Source organism: Coffea eugenioides, chromosome 7, assembly GCF_003713205.1.
Source record: "Coffea eugenioides isolate CCC68of chromosome 7, Ceug_1.0, whole genome shotgun sequence".
Classification (NCBI taxonomy): domain Eukaryota; kingdom Viridiplantae; phylum Streptophyta; class Magnoliopsida; order Gentianales; family Rubiaceae; genus Coffea; species Coffea eugenioides.
The window spans coordinates 35,641,214-35,653,307 of NC_040041.1; positions in this window are offsets into that span (position 1 = coordinate 35,641,214).

Consider the following 12,094-nt stretch of genomic DNA (forward strand, 5'->3'; position numbering starts at 1 on the left):
AATCCTTTCTCCCTGAGCACTAACCATCTGTCTCAACTAGTCCACCTCCGCCTGTAAATCTAAGTTGGTGTTCACCAACTGACGACGCGCGTCGTCCAAAGTAAGTACGAGGTGGTTCGGGTAGGCAAAGGTTACCCTACACGAACAGCGAGGGTATCTATCAGAGGGTGAATAACGCAAAGGGTATCTCCCAAATAGATCTGTAGCCTAGCGCTCTAATACCAATTGTGACGGTCCCACTTCTCCCTAAGGCGAACCAAAGGGTATCTGCGGGACGCCTACCCAACTATCGCCAGGACTCGGTACAATTTCCATTCAAACTCAATACAATACTAGTCATTATCATGAAGTAAAGTAAGAAAGTGTGGAATCGATCGAACTTAACAATATATAACAACCATCCAGTCCTTACATCGGGTTCTCAAAAGCTACATTAATTCCAAAATATACATAACCAAGAGGTCTAGTCAAATACATTGAAATTCTAAAACAAAAATACATCCCATGGTTTCTTCGAGTCTTTCTCCAAGTCCAATACTGTTAAGGAAAATAAATCTATGGGGTGAGCAATCGCTCGTGAGACCAAGCACACATGCAGGCACGTTGTCCAAATAGCAAACCCAATGGATAACTAAAACAATAACATTCGAGTAATTAACAATTCAGTGAAATGTAAACAGAAACAATTCAAGCTCTCAAGAGCTAATTTCCACTTGCTTTACAGACTTCATTTGTATATCTTCCCGTGATGACTCTCCGTCAACCGGATCAATATTTTCAATCCGTAGAACTCCACTTACTTCTCATGTCCGTCCACCGTACACCGCACCGGGCCCGCACGACATTTATAAGGCGATATTCCACGAGTATGCCAAGCGAGATCTCTCCAATAGATCAAGCTTATCATGTAATTCTCATGGCTCACCGAGGTTCCTGACCAAACCCATGCCGGCTCGAGTTTTAAGGTCAGCCTATGAGTTTGGACGTCCACCATGTACATTTGAGAGTTGAGGAGATTCATTCCAACGACATATGCAGCCATAGCATACCATTTCATTTCATTCAAGCATTCAATCATTTCATTTCATTCAATCAGGTCATTCATCATTCATTCATTTCATTTCAATCATGAGTCATTCATTTCAAATAAGAACGAGCGTGGTAAAGTACACACCCGTCTCCATTTTCAAAATCTCCAATCCATTATAATAATTAAGCATGTATCAAGTATTCATACACTTGACACTCACCAATACAAGAAACAAGGAAGTGTCCACTTGAAGGTTCAGACGTTCACCATGGGATCCTCTTGAAGGTCCTCTTGGGTGCCTGAATAATTGATAATAAACTATCACTTATAAATTCCAATTATCATGGAGGATCGTACACATATACAATCTAGAAAATATCGTGAAGACGAGTCTAAAATCTTCTTGTAAATCAAGGTTTTAAAGTGGGGTGCAAGAACACAAGAAAATCTGATTTTTATCCTTAAAATCATTGGATGGAAGTGAGTAAGTATGAAATCATGTAAATTATTTTCCAAATGAACGATCGAAACCGGACTGAGAATGGACACGTCACAATCTGGCCAAGATCTGGCCGGATTCGAGGCAGAGAGCAACCAAATTTTTTTTCAATTCTCACCACCAATCTGGCCAACTATCCGACCAAGAACTGGCCGGATATACGGCCGGATTCTTTGAAAATGGTTCTCATGCGAAAATTTTTCAAAAGGCTAGGAATTATCGAATTTAGGGGCATTCTTGGAAAAATCATAACTCACTCTCTGAAAGTCCAAAATTTGAAAATTTGGTACCATTGGAAACTAGTTCCAAAGTACTAAAAGTTTCTAGAAAACACTTTTCCATGATTCCAAATGGATGACATTCAAAATGTAGCTCAAAGTGGCTGTTTTGGAATGCCAAAACAGATTTGGGTTGATTTTCGGCAAAGTTTGAAAATTCGGCAAAATTCACACAATGCGAACTAGCCTCTGAAATTTGGAACTCAATTAGAGTTACAATCAAATTTTTCAACACAATAAGCGGAACAAGAATTGGAGTTTTAAGCACCAAGATATAGTGGCTCAAAGTCACTGAAATTTCCTCCTCAACCAAGGGTTTTCCAGGTTTAAAGCTTGAGCTTTGGTTCTTTAGTTGAGCATCTAAATGAACTTTGAATGACACCAAAGTTAGCAGTATTATACTACCATCTAAGAGCTATTCCTCTGTAAATTTTAATGCAAAAACTCACACGGGAAGTCAGTTAACAAAACCATTGAAGTTTCAAGAATTTCCAAGGCAAATCTGCCTTGTACTTTTGTTTTCCTTTTCTCAAACATTTGGCCAATGAAAATTCCTCAAACACGATTCATTTGTGAGGACAAAGTCTAGGAAACATCCAAAATACATTTCATATGTGATTAACACCAAGAATTTCAAATAACAAGTCCCAAATCAAGATTAGCTATAGATCAGTCCAGAATTAGGGTTTTCTTTTGTAGACACCAAATTTTTAAATAATTTGTATGTTGCATCTAACTCATGATTTTGTTTTAGATTGTCTGCATTTTAGTTGTTACCTTTTTATTTGTCTTTTATTTGCTAATTATTTGTCATATTAATTTTGTTCACGTTTTAGTTTTAGTTTTAGTTTTAAGTTTTAACGTAAAATTTGTGAAAAAAAAAAGGAAAATGATGAAAAATAATGAAAAATGAAAGAAAAGATCGAAAATGGTAATTTTGTTATTTTTAGTTTGTTTATTTTGATGTGTTTGTAATTAAAATTGTTGTTTTTATTTAGTTTTACTATTATTTTTGTTAAATTATTAAGTTGAGGAAAAGAAAAAAGGAAAATGATGAAAATTGATGAAAATGGAAAATTGTGTTTTGTTGATTCTAGTTTATTTAGTTTCTACCCAATGTTAATTAAATTACTCTTTTTGTTGTTTTTGTTGTTTGTTATCTATTTTTATTATCAGTTTTATTCAATTAATTTCAAAAAGAAAAAAAAAAGAAAAGAAAAATCAAGAAAAAAATCAATTCCAATTCCTGCCGGTTCTATTCCCCACGTTTCATTCCAGCCTTTTCCATTTGATTGCCGACCAACTCCACTCACAGCCTAACCTTATATACATTACACTACTCACACACTACATGATATGATTCTCACTTCACCACAATATCACAACTCCAATTTCTTTCCTGCCGTGAGCTGTGAGGGAGCAGCCTTGGAATTATCGACCGGGAGAGAGTGAGGAAGAGCCGAGCTCCTTGTTTCTTTTCTATCTGTCCGTAAACTAGAGAGGGAAGAGAGGGACTTGCGATTTAGTTTGTCCTTCATCCGTGAGCTGGTGAAGGGTCTGCAAACCAGGCTTTCCCCATCCTAACCGCAAGTTGGAGCAAGGGAGAGGAGGAGCTGGCAGGCGGCATTTCTGGATAGCCGAGAGGAAGAAAAGATTGCAGCTGCTAGTCGTGGGTTTTAGGCTTCAAGCTAAGGTAAATTCTGGACTTAGATGAATTGTTTATAGGTTGATGCAGCTGTCTATACGCATGCATGTGAGTTTGTGAGGTTAGATGAGGATTTGAGACTTAAGAAATCTGGTTCGGAAGAATTGGAGCTGCTGAAAGTTTAAGCTGGAATTTGTAACTCTAATTAACTAATCTGTGATAATCTGAGTCTAGATGCACATTTAATCAACTAAAACCTGGATGGTTAGGATTTGCATGAAGGTAGTTGACCTTGATTAAATCAGAAAATTGAAAGGATACAAAATCAGGTTGCATGTAAGCCAACCGGGAGCAGGATTGTTTGAAATTCTGGTTAGATATAAAGCTCCTGCCGTGAGCTTGATGCACTTGTTTTATTTTGGCTGCTGAATGGGTCTGAATTTGGACAATCTGAGCATGAAAGATGTTTATCTAACTGGATTTTGGATGATTATCAGGATTAGAGTCTTGCATGTGTTAAGTTTCGCAATCAAATGGTGAAAACAAAGCTGTGGAAAATTCTGTCTTGGCTAGAAATTTTGCCGTGAGCTTGCTTGGAGTAGTGCAGCTTAAATTGGTTTTGATTTTTGTAATTTTGGGCTTATAATCATAAATATGCAGCTAATAATGAGTACTTAGGCCCTGCATGTAGCCAATCAGTTTGATAAAACAGAGGAATAAAAATTCAAAAGTGCAATCTGCCTTAAGGCAAGATCATCCGGACTAAACAGAAAATTTCTGGAAATTTTGATGGTTATGGATATTATTTGAACTCGATTTTGGATCCAATCTGATAGATAGTTTGTTATTTGGTCTTGCATGTGATCTTTATGGCTGGGAATTCGGTTGTATGGCTGGAAAATTTTGTTGGATGTTGCTGGATTGTTAAACCAATCTTCCAGCTTAGCCGATGGAGTTGTTTTGGGTATTTTAGTATGAAATTTGCTGGAAAGTGCTTGATCCTCGCTTGGTTGTGTGTTTAGCTAACTAAATACTGGATGATTAAGCCCTGCATGAGATTAATTGGCTGTGTGTAAACCAGAAATTTGAGTGAGACAAAAATCTGTTGCACGCATGTTTATTCCAGAAATTTGCATGATATCTTCTTGGTTTTTTTGTTTGTTTGGATTATGATGGTGGGTTTAGTTGTGGGCTTGGTCTAAAGTTGTGACGTTGAGTTTAATTACATCTAATCAAGATTGTGATAAGAATCTGAGTTTATAAGAAAATTGCAGAAACGTTTCTCACATCATTTTTGCTGCATTAGTTTAATGCTCTATTCGGCAACAGCTTACAAGTCGGTTTCATCACTTTGTTTGTACATTTAAATCTTGGGTTTGATTTAGTTGATAATTGATAGTTAAAATCTGGGTTTGGTGAACTCGTTTGCATGATGAAATCTCGACTGAAATGGTGTAGAAATCGCAAAGAGATTGCAGCAGCCTTTTGTTTTTTTTCCTTTACATGTTTGCATGATTTTCCAGAGTTTGGCATGAAATATTTCTAGATTTTCTACCTGATTGGATGGTGGTGAGTATGGAGTTTGGGTCTAGATTAAAGTTGTGTGTTTGGGTTTGAAATCCGAGCTTGAACAATAAGCTGTGCGTTTGGTTTTGTCTTGGAAGCAAAAGAGAACATGTTGCATTTTTAGTTGCAGTAGTTTAAGTCTCACGTAGCTTGCATGAATTTGCATGGAAAAATTGTTTCAAAATTGCCTCTTAACCCCCTCAAGTTTTCCCCTTATGCCAGTATGACCCAAAAAATTGGGAAAATCAATCAAATTGACCTCTCAAATTTCTTTAGTTTTTGCAATCAAGTCACTACTTGTTTTAAATTTTACATGGGCTGTTCACCTTCCTTTAAATGCCTTGGATTGATCCAATTTCATGTTTACTTTTATCTTTTGTGATTATTTCTGGATTAAAGTGATGCTTTGTCTCTTGCTTTTGCTGCATTACCTGCTTCCTTTGAGTGTAGTGGAGAAAGATATTTGACTCACAGTAGCGAATTGGTCATACCTGATTTTAATAGGGATCTATTGCAGTCTACTTTTATTGATGTTATTACATCTATTTTCTTCTCAAAAGGTCCTAAGGAGGTGTTAAGATTCTTCATTTTTTTTTGGCACCCTTGTTGATGGAAAATCTGTATTCCGAGGGGTTTAGTGTGTGTTTGGAGGATTTTTATATACCAAAGAAACAAGTTTCCTTCGTAGGTTGCATGTTTTTGCATGAAAAGAGTTCTTATAATAGCTCTTTAACCCCTCAAATCCCTTCTTATTCTACCATGGCCTAAGCATTTGAAAAGATTAATCAATTGGGTCCTTCGAGTTTCCTTTCCCTTTTAACTTGGAATTTCATTTGATGAATATGGACTTGTTTGATTATCTAAAGGGATCTAATGGTTCAATTTCATAGTTATTAGTGGTTCTTTAATTTTTGTTTTTGAAGAATTTGTGTTGTTTGATTTACTATTAAATTGGTACATTAATCCTTTGTTTAGTGGTTGTAGCTCCAATTTAGAACCTTTTCCAACTTATTAGCACCACAAAAGGGGACGGTATACTTTCTTTTATCTTTTTTTTGTATCTCCCTATGTGATCCAACTTGCTAAATGAAAATTGCATGCCTACTTGGTTTTCTTAAATGTTTATTAATGCCTTTCATTTATTTACTTTTATTTCATTTTTAAATCTTTCTTTTATTTTCATTTATGGGGTATGTGTACACCTCTTGGCTTGTAATAGATAGGGCGTAGTAAGTAATTTGGTCCATTTTCCCTTCCCCCATTTGTTTTAGTTAGCCCATGTAATAGTTTCATTTGCTTTTGGGGTATTATTTGGTTTGCTATGAGTTTAATTTGCTTTATTAAGCTATTGCATCTAGTCGAGCATGCTAAGTGTTATGTGCTACGTGTTATAAGTGATTTTGCATGTCTACTTGCTTTCTATATTTATAAATGAATGTGATGGATGAATGTACGTTTCCGCTAGTCCAATGCTAGTCGGAATTCGTAGAATGGGCTAGTCCAACGCTAGACCCTTAGGGATTTCCCCTCGTTAGTACATGTTTGCATGTTCACTACATTTCATGCATTTTTTTTAGTTTTTATGGCATTTGGCATGTCCCTCTAACCTTTTCCCTTTCATTTTAGACCTTTGCATCTCATGCTAGTTATAGGGTCCATTTGCCTGAGAAACCCCCTTGGGTAAGGGAAACGAGCGAGTGTGGCTTCAAAATAGCCTTAGCACGCTAGTTTTTCCTTCTAATCAAAGGGAAAATTAAAATCACAAAAACTAGAGGTCATTCCCGTACCCGACCTGATGCATTCCTCTAAGTTCATGCATTTTCATATCATTTTCTCACTATTTTCCTCACTAATTATATTTTAAATCCACATGTCATATTCACACACTTATTCACTTTCTTTACTTTTCACTTCACACATTGCACCTATTTTACTTATATATTTACTATTTTCATTCACTTGCACACGAGCATTTATATCTTTATTCATTTGCACACAAACACTTTCAAATTGCACACATGCACTTTTTTCTACACTTTGCACACTTACACTCTCATTTGAGTCCTCATTTGCATTATTCATGATTTTCTATGAGGACTTTCCTTATTGGCCGTCACGACTCGTGTGAATGGGACCAAAAGCCTCATAAGAAACATTTCTTAGATTTAGGATTGCATTTCTCATTCATTAGTCAAATCCAATTTGCAATACATACTTTGGGTAGAAAATATAGGAAAATAAGGGTTAAATCACGCAACTAGCCTTGGTTAGGTCGAAGGGGTGCCTTGGATTTTTATCCTTGCCTTCCCCTTCGTCAAATGTGACTCCCGAACCTTTTTCTTTGTTTTACGTGGACTAGGAGTCGTTTAAAAAGGGTTTTCTTACTTTTTTCTTTAAAAATTTCATTTTTTGGGTGACTTGGTACACCCTAACTCTATACCAAGTGGCGACTCCATTTTTCATATAAAAACCCTTTTTGAACTATTTTTCTTGGGTCAAATCGTCGCATTTTCAAAAGTCCCATTTAGACCCATTTTTGTTTTTATCAACAAAATTCATTTTTCCCAAATCAATAAAATTCAACAAAAAACAATTATTTTATTTTTTACCAAAAAGTGGGGCGCGACAGTTGGCGACTCCACTGGGGACTTCCTAAGTGGGTCCAAGCATTTGATTTAGCCATTCTTTTCCTTTTTTCTACCCTTTTTATGTATAGCATTTGGATATTAGGATTGCATTTTCCCTTTCTAGGACTTTTTGCCACGTACGCGCATATCAAACCACTCCCTCACTCACGTATGTATGATTGGACGATTGGATGTATGATTGTACTTGCTTTATCTCGCGCTTTGCATTTGCATTTTGGGGGGGGTGTGTGTCACCCTTAGAGCCACGCGTTGGTTCTTGATCCCTCCCCTCCAAACGAGCACTAGCATACGTGCATACGCTTTAGTTTTTTCACCCTTCATTTATTTTTCTTTTAGTGGCTTGTCACGCCACTCCACCCTATTAGGATTTTAGGCGACCCACTTGGACATGTGATCGTATCACGACGTGTGCGTAGCATGATCCGAGGGGTCACTCGATCTTCCACTTTAAACTTTAGGTTGATGACCTATTAGTTTTTAGTCGAAGGTTGAGGATTCTTTTTAGATTCGCCCAGACGGGTAGCCGTAACACGACGTGTGCGTAGCAACGTCTGGGGAATCGCTCAAGCCACCGACAAGGAACCTTGGGAGTGATGACCTTTGGTTTCCAAGTCTGAAGGCTCGGGGGCCTATGACCTATCGAGTCTAGATGCATTAGTGAGCCCAAACCTCATGCATCCATTTTAGAATTACCTAGGGTAGAGTCGACCTTACCTTATTAGGTACACCATTCACGAGGGGAGGGGTCCAACCCCTTTTTCCTTTTTATTGCTTTATTTCCTTGTGTTGATTTCGTTGCTACAATGTGTTATATGTATTTATCTGACTGAGCTAACTTTTCTTGGTTTTGTGCCCCATTGCATTCACAAACATTAGCAAATAAGAGGTCGGACATGATCCTCTTTTAGGACCTACCCTTATAGATAGGCTATTGCATGTTTAGAAATTTCGGTGTATTTCATTCGTAAATTAATAATGGCATGTCATTTTTAGGCTTACCCTGGCGAACAAAGGGTTCCTTAGGTCATGTCTCATTTCAAATTGCATATCTTACTGCTTTTAATAAACTGGCATCACGCATCCACCCTAGGAAGGGAATGCCATTTAGGGGATCCCGTGTTTAGGAATAAGCCACCATATGTCTCGGATACTTAATCCAAGGAGACTTGCACGTTTACATTTTTTGTATCATCCAAAGGGGTAGTGCACAAGGTAAGGTAGGATCCGATCATTTTCATAGAGCGATCTTTGGAATATGAGCGTCTAATAATCACCTTTTGGCCACTTTATCAAAATTGGTAAAAATCCCTTGCGAAAAGGACATTAATTTGAAGAAACCCAAATAATTCTTCACTATTGAGACGATAAATCAATGGAGGCCAAATCTTGATTTTAGGAGGCTCATAGACTAAGGCATTGTAATGATTTCTTGAAACTACCCAATGGGTAGAGAACTCAATCGATTTTTGAACAAATCATCCATTTTATCCAATCCATTTTTTTGTCAATTCATTCAATTTTAGTTCAATCTAATTATTTTTGAGTAAATTCATTTCATCCAATTCATTTGACCAATTTACCCTTTTAGGGATTTGGCCGATTTTTAAAATAAATCATTAACTCCATTTCATCTCTTTGGCCAATTTACCCATTTTTAGGGCGAAATCAAGTTGATTTTGAAGAGATCATCAATTTCATTCAATTCAGTTGACCAAGTCTATCTATTCGATCAATTTTGAATAAATCGTCAATGTTATCCAGCTTACCTATTTTTGGGTAAATTGGTCGATTTTGAATAAATCACCAATTTTATCCATTTGACTCGCTTTTTCCCCTTTAGGGTTCATTGAATAAATTAATCGAGACATGGCAATCCCTTTCACAAATCATTTTATGTGTAGATCAAAGCAAGCAATCCGTTCCGACTTCGTCCTCATGTTTTAGGGCAAATGTCTCTTCTCACTCCAAGTGGCCAAATTTTTCAAATCATTCCTCACACGATCAGTCGATCGGATCCATCAGGTATTGTATAGTGCCTGCTCTGGAGGACTGCATTTTCATGCTAGGCCTACCCTTGGCACAAAAGGGCCCCCCCATAGGACATGCATCCGAATTTTTCGAATAATTACTAACTCATGCCTTTTTCTTTTTCCCTTTTGAATAAATTGCAGAAATCTAATAACGACTGGTTTATCTAAAGAAGTCTTTTGCATTCTCAGGTAAAGTTTCAAAATAGCTTTTCGAAAAAGCCCCATTATTACGCGATCCCGAAGTAGAGCCCAAAGGAATCGTGTAGACATGAGTACTCAACCAGAATCATCCGAAAAGTTCGTTGCAACTACCCAGCCGGAAGCCGCAAGTCCTGGGGTTCAGTTGACTGAGTTACTCACAAAATTTGGGGAAATGGCGTCGGAAATGGCCGCTCAGAAGAAGTTGATTGACGAGCTCGTTAGTAGTGGAGTGCAACCTGAGCCTGTACCCGCTACACAACCACAATCAGAACCATTTGTTATTCCTTCATTTCAAACCACGTTTGAGGGAACTTTCAATCCGCAATATGCTTATACTCAAAATCCTCCTTTTTATCCCCCTTATGGGCAAGGTTTCCAGCCTCAGGGTGATCCAAACATGCATGTAACTCCACCGACTTTCTTTCAGACTACCGCAGAGCCCGTTGTGCCGGAGCACGTTTTTCAAAATAAGCCAGAAATGGGAGATTCGTCTGCCCAGATTGATATGAAGTTACTTAAACGCTTGGATCGTTTTGATGAATTTATCCGGAAAAGCCAAGGTTTAAGCAAGCAAGGGGTGCTGGACTACGATGATTTGTGCCTATTTCCAAACGTACAACTGCCGGTGGGGTTCAAGACTCCGAAGTTCAACAAATATGATGGCACGGGCAACCCAAAGACGCACTTGCGCTTGTTTGCTAACAAGTTGGGCAAGCCAGTGGATGACGAGAATTTGCCGTTGAGATTATTTCCAGAAAGCTTAGAAGGGGATGCTCTCGATTGGTACTCCAACCTAAAGCCAGAGGAAGCGAAGACCTGGCTCGATCTGTCCAATGCCTTCATTCGACAATATGAGTACAACTGCGAGCTAGCGCCAACCCGGACTACTCTGGAAGGAACGAAAAGGAAGCCTTCTGAGGACCACAAGACCTATGCCAAGAGGTGGAGAAAAGTAGCTGCGAAGGTGGAACCACCGATGACTGAGGATGAAATTATTCGCACATTCATCAAAGCCCATGATCCGCCGTACTTCGAAGAGATTTTCCGCATGACCGGATGTTCGTTTGCTGCAATTGTAAATAAACTTGAGGAGTTTGATGACTTTGTGAGAGCTGGGAAGATTGTCAATGTCTCCGCCCTTAAATCTCAGTTGGATGCTTTACAAGGTCAAGGAAGCAATGTGAAAAAGCCACCGTTCAAGAAAAAGGAGGGGGATGCAACCTTTATTTGGAACCAAAACCCTTCACCCAGACCCCGATACCAACACAGCCCAATCTACCAACCCCATTACCCTTACTACTCAAATCCGCATCCTGTATATACTACCAACATCCACCACCTTCGACCTCGCCCAAGCTATCCAAACCCACCTTCAGCCCCTTTTCAAATTTCCCAATCAAATCCACCCCAAAACCGACCTCGCCCTCCATATAACCCAAGATTTCCTCCACCAAATAGACCTGTTTACAACCATCCTCAACCTCCTGAACCTTACAACCGACCCCCTAGCCGTACATTTACCAATTTAGGCAGGCCTTTGGACCAATTGTATGACCAGTTGAAGGCCGCCGGGAAAATTGGTACAGTACCCCCTCCTACCTACCCATATGGCATGCCCGCGTGGTATAATCCACAAGCTGTCTGTGCTTATCATTCTGGGGCCCCCGGACATGCCACCTTTGATTGCAAAGCGCTTAAGCATAAAATCCAAGATATGGTTGAAGCCGGGGAGATTGTAATCCGGAAAAGGGAGGCGCAAGGGCCGAACGTAAATAGGAACCCTTTACCGGAACATGCCAATATCATTGGGGTTGTTCTGGATGATACGGAGTATGTGGAACCAGTCAAAGAATTGGCAAGGGAAGCTGAAGTGTTTGGGGCCACAGACCAACCTTTTGTCATAGAACTGCCATTTGAAGAGGACGAGAAACCCTTTATCTTGGATCTCACGCCAGCTGAGAGTGAGTCTTTGGAGCCGATGGTTATTGAATTCCCGAAGCAGGAGCCTGTCCTGAGCCTGCAACAAGTACCATGGAACTATGATGAACCTGACGTGCAGATTGGGGAAAGGTCAATTGCAAAGAAGGAAGTATCAGTGGTCACAAGATCGGGGAAAATTGCAAACCCGTTTGAAGCAACCATTCCGATTCAAGCAAATAACTCTGAGCCACCCGCCAAACCAACAATTACCGAGAGA